The sequence below is a fragment of the Thamnophis elegans genome, chromosome 2, assembly GCF_009769535.1.
Source record: "Thamnophis elegans isolate rThaEle1 chromosome 2, rThaEle1.pri, whole genome shotgun sequence".
Lineage (NCBI taxonomy): Eukaryota > Metazoa > Chordata > Lepidosauria > Squamata > Colubridae > Thamnophis > Thamnophis elegans.
The window spans coordinates 167,690,805-167,696,030 of record NC_045542.1 but is presented as its reverse complement, the minus strand read 5'-3'; positions in this window follow the sequence as shown (position 1 = coordinate 167,696,030).

The following is a 5,226-nucleotide window of genomic DNA, read 5'->3' as shown; positions in this document are numbered from 1 at the left end:
TCCCCAACAGATCTGTCAACGAAGTGAAATCTGGGCATCTAGAAAAAGATGCATCCCAGGGTTTTAAAGTAATCATTTACCAGAAGAGTATCTCACTGGTGGAAATGCTGAGCAAGGTGGGACTAATTATTTTATTTCATTGAAAGTGGCAAAAACGTGATTCCAGTCTTTGGATTGGTGGGGGTTTGCTTTCAATGCCTTTGAGTTTTCAAGTCAACTGACCTGAATCTAAAGAGTGTAAACTTTTTTATCAGTTATTCAGGTGATCTTGAAAAATAGAGTTAACAATTTTCACACATGGTATATATTCACTGAGTCTATGGAAAGGGAAGGAGATTGAGCCAGTTTTGTCGATAACGTCATTTACCTAACCAAAGAATCCAATGAATAGTTTCCTGATAAATTTCATAACAAAATTTAAAATCAAAGTCTCAAAATCATAGTGCATATGAAACAACAAGAGGAAGGACAAAAACAGAGGAGTATCAGATCAATTTGTTAGATAATTTGTTGGATAAACCTCATATTTTGTCAGAGTTTTGGCAGCATGACTTTATGTGATACACCAAGTAGCAATAACATAGCGCACAGAATCTTTAAGACAATTAACAAGTGGTTTATTTACAACTATATATAGGCAAACACATACAGAAGATAAAATCCCTTTCTATTCCCTACAGACACAAGAGAGATGTGAAGTTCCCAGAAGATGACCTAATTAATTTGGGAGCCTCGAGACAAAGTTCAAAAGAAATCCAATCATTTATTAGGATCAACATTCTGATGTGGACTCCTGTGGAACCAAAACTGCTTACACTTAATTGCTTTTGAACTTTACCCCTGTATCCCCTCCCTTCTGTCCTGCATCATAACTCATATTCTCCAACTAGGCTGTAGACATGCAATCCGACTCCGGCTGAAGTCATACATGGAATTTCCCTTTCCATGCCAGCCTGATAATAGTCATGGCAATGCTTTAGAAGTTTACATCCGGCTCCCCTCACTTCCTGAAAGCAACCTGTGTGACACAAAGACACCCATCCTCCGCGAGCTGCACTGGCTGCCTGTTGATCTCCGGGTGCGATTCAAGGTGCTACTTATCACCTACAAAGCCCTTCATGGTACTGGACCTGGGTACTTGAGAGACCGCCTACTGCCAATTACCTCCACTAGACCGATACGATCGCATAGATTAGGCCTCCTCCGAATTCCATCATCCAGCCAGTGTAGACTGGCAACTACCTGGAGGAGAGCCTTCTCGGTGGCTGCTCCGACCCTCTGGAACGAACTCCCCGTGGGGATTCGGACCCTCACCACCCTCCAGTCCTTCCGCGCCGCCCTAAAGATCTGGCTGTCCCGGCTGGCCTGGGGTTAAGATTCTAACCCCACTCGAATTGCGTGACTGTTGTGTTTTTAATAATGATGTATTGTCTTTATGTTAGAAATTGTTTGTCCTTCCCCCCCCCCTTTTTTTGAACTGTGAGCCGCCCTGAGTCCCCCCAGGGAAAAGGGCGGCATACAAATAAAGGGAAAATGAAATGAAATGAAAAAAGGTATATAACTTAAGGATGTGTCCCTCCCCCAGGCTTGCTTGGATTTTCTGCATGGAACTTTGCTATGAGTCGATCAGCCTGGATATTTCTACTTTTCACCTATGATGCCCCGATAATGGGTAGCCCTTCCACTTGATTAAGTATTGGAGTTGTCTCCTGTGCCACCTTGACTCGAGGATTCATTTAACTTCATAATGGATTTGGCCCCCTATAACCATAGTGGTCTCAGAGTGGATTCAATCACAGGCTTTAAGAAGCTATTATGAAACACTGGGTGTATCTTCCCCAACAATCGAGGTAGTTTCAATTGCACTGTGATTAGGTTGATGATCTTTACTATGGGGAATGGTCCCATAAACTTTGGCCCCAGTTTCTTGCTAGGCAGTTTTAATCTCAAATATTTTTGGGGAGGTAAATCTTTTCTCCCACCTGGAATGGCTGTTGTGGAGCCCGGTGTTTATTTGCCTGTCTCTTATAGGTTTGTGCCGCTTTGGCCAGTGCCTTTTTGACATTTTCCCAGGTTGATTTCAGCATTTTTGGACTGAATAACTGTGTGTTGGTGAAGACTGTATGTGTATCTTCATTCCACTCCAGCTAGAAAAGCTAAATATGTCTTTTTTGATGCCACCATTTCATCAATGAACGTTGAGAGAGAAGGAAGGAAGGAAGGCAGGCAGTTCTACCATTTTACCTTTTCACTGCTGAACCTCTTGAAAACTGGAGCCCAGCCTTGTTTCAGTGCCTTAAGGCAGCAATAGAATTCAGCTTACAATGGAATGAAGTACGTGTGAGAGATTGCTTAGGGGAGCTTATGCCAGCTGAAGTGGATAATCAACCCCTTTGCAAAGAAAAATTAGGTGGAGGTGAAGATGAATTGGATATGGAGTGAGGATGTTAAAATGCATTCTTCTATTTCCTATAAACAACAACAGCTTTGCACAAGGCCAAGAAGGAAATTAGCCTTGGCCATGATTCTCTCTTCTCTTCTCTTCTCTTCTCTTCTCTTCTCTCCTCTCCTCCCCTCCCCTCCCCTCCCCTCTTGTTAGGTCAGGACTCAGACAATGGATCTAAAGAAGAACCCATTGAATGTCACTCTCAGGAAAAAAATCCATGTTCATGGAAAATGTCAGCATTATTGTCCTTCCAAAAAGACTTTCTCCTGCTGTCACCCACCTTCCATGGTAGAGATGGTTCCTTCTGCACATGGGCGACAATTGTAGCAGCAGATGGGCTTCCCTTCCTGAGCCACCTTCATGAATCCAGGAGAACAGCTTTCCACACATCTGGAGGGAGGGAAGGGCTGGGCAGAGAGGAGGAAATTTTAAAAATCCACAAATGAATTGTGGTATTTCCTAAAAAGAAGTAAAAGGTAAAGTTTGGAGCTATCTGGTATAAGGCTTATCTTTGCTGAATTTGAAGAGGTCCTCAAGTCCAATTCCCTTCTCACAAAGGAGACCTTATACGATTATGGACAAATGGCTGTCCAATTTCTTCTTAAAACCCTCCAGTGGTGGAGCACCCACCACTTCTCTAGGCCAGCTGTTCCACTGATTAAGTGTTCTTACTGATGGGTAATTTATCCTTCATTCTTGCTTGCTTGGATCTCTCTTTGATCAGCTTCCATCTGTTTCTTCTTGCCTTGTCTCTTGATGATTTGGAGAATAGGTTGACACCTTCTCTGTGACAGCCCCCAAATATTGGGAGACTGCAATCATGTCACCCCTAATCTTTTTTTTTGTTTGAATTGGCATTTCCAGTTTCTACAACCGTTGATGATATAGCTGAGCCTCCAGTTCCCTAATCATCTTTTTTACTCTTGTCATGTACGTACTCAAGGGGATGTTGGAAGGATTCTCTGCTTTGGAGAAGTGAATCACGTTGCCCTATTATTTAAGCCTTGCTATAGCACAGAAATTGATAGACTACTAACTGGATGTAAGGATATTTTTCTCAGACAGCTGAACATGTAACCAAATAAGATGTTTCCTCTCTGGGAAAACTGAAATGACATCCCTGCCCCAATTGTGCAATCATCTTGGTGAGACCTTCAGAAAGGGTTGAATAAAGTCTTTCCCCCACCTTGTCTAGCATTTCCATCATTGCAGTAGCATTCTGGTGGATCATCAACTTGAAATCCTGGTATCCCTCTCTTTCTAGACTTCCAAATGTCACTCTGTTGATAGACATATTAGAATAAATAATACAATGCATAATGTCCAGGTCTGCCACCAACTCTCCATTCTGATCTAAATACACTCCATTGATGCAATTATTATAAAACTGAGAGTTTTGAAAAAAGGAATGAAGCTGGAAAGGAAAAGAAAAATGATAACATTACAAATGACATACAAAGCTCTATGGCAAAAAAATCCTCATTTGTGCTGGAATGATCTGTACTGAGGAATATGCAATAAAATATCTATTAAAAGGACTAAAATGACCATTCAAAGCAAAGTCTGATGAAAGTTGTCCTTTATCTCTCCCCATTCATAACTGTCACTGCAGAGGGAGATTAGAAAACCAAAGGGAAGTTTAGGAAAGGAGTCACCCAGTGTGAGCTAGTGAGGTCCAAAGTTAAAACCCTAAAGGAAGGGGATGCAGTGCACAATCACATTGAAGGAATTCTCCCAGTGAGGTCAACATGAACTAAAATGCCCCACAGAGAAACAAGGCTATAAAGAACTGGTTAACAATCAATGGGAGGATAGGAAGAGAAAAATCTTGGCTCACCTTAGGGTTACCTATTGGAGCTTTTGCTCTAGTAGCATGTTGTGCTAACGAATCTTGCATTGAGGTGAGAGATTTGGTTTGGAGAAGAGACCCCAGATCCTCACTGGGAAAGATGATTCTCTCTCACCAGTTAAGGTCACCTCCATATACTTTTATGCAACATCTATGGAATGTTTTATGGAATGTTCTTCACTCTTGCTCCTTCTATACTTTCTCCTACTTCTATACTTTCATCTTTTATCTTGTGAGCTGACCTCAGCCCTCTTAGCTTCTTGGACCAAAGATCTTTACCACTTTTGGACGTCTCATATCCTGCTGAGAGTTTAAAGCAGGGGAAGAGGAATCCAAAGGGGGGTCATAGCACAGGAATGAGACCCCTCTGGGTCAAGTCTCCTTTGGAGCAGAGGGGCAGCCCAGGAGGTGAGAGGATCAGAGTGTTTAACAGCCTAATATGGAGATCACATTTTCTGAGGTTGGGTGGGACAGGGCAGGGCTCCTGCTTGTGAAGAAAAGAGTCTAAGATAAAAGAGCTGAATACAAATCAGAAGTTAGCAAAAAGCTTTTGTTAAAAAAACAAAACAAAAGAAGTTGGAGGCTAAATATATGAAGAACACCTACAGGAATTTGGTAGATCTTGTCTAATGAAAGAACTGGAATGACATGAGGGAATTTCCAATATTTGAGGGGCTGCTACAAGGATGAGGGGATCAAACCATTTTCCAAAGCAGCTGAAGGCAGGACAAGAGGCAATGGAGGGAAACTAATTAAGGAAAGAAGCAACCTAGAACTTAGGAGAAATTTCCTAATAGTGAGAACAATCAACCCATCAAATGATTTGCCTTCAGAAGTTGTGGTTACTGCATCACTGGAGGCTTTTAAGAAGAGACTGGACAGCCGTTTGTCTGAAATTGTCTAGGGTCTCCTGCTTGAGCAGGGGATGGGA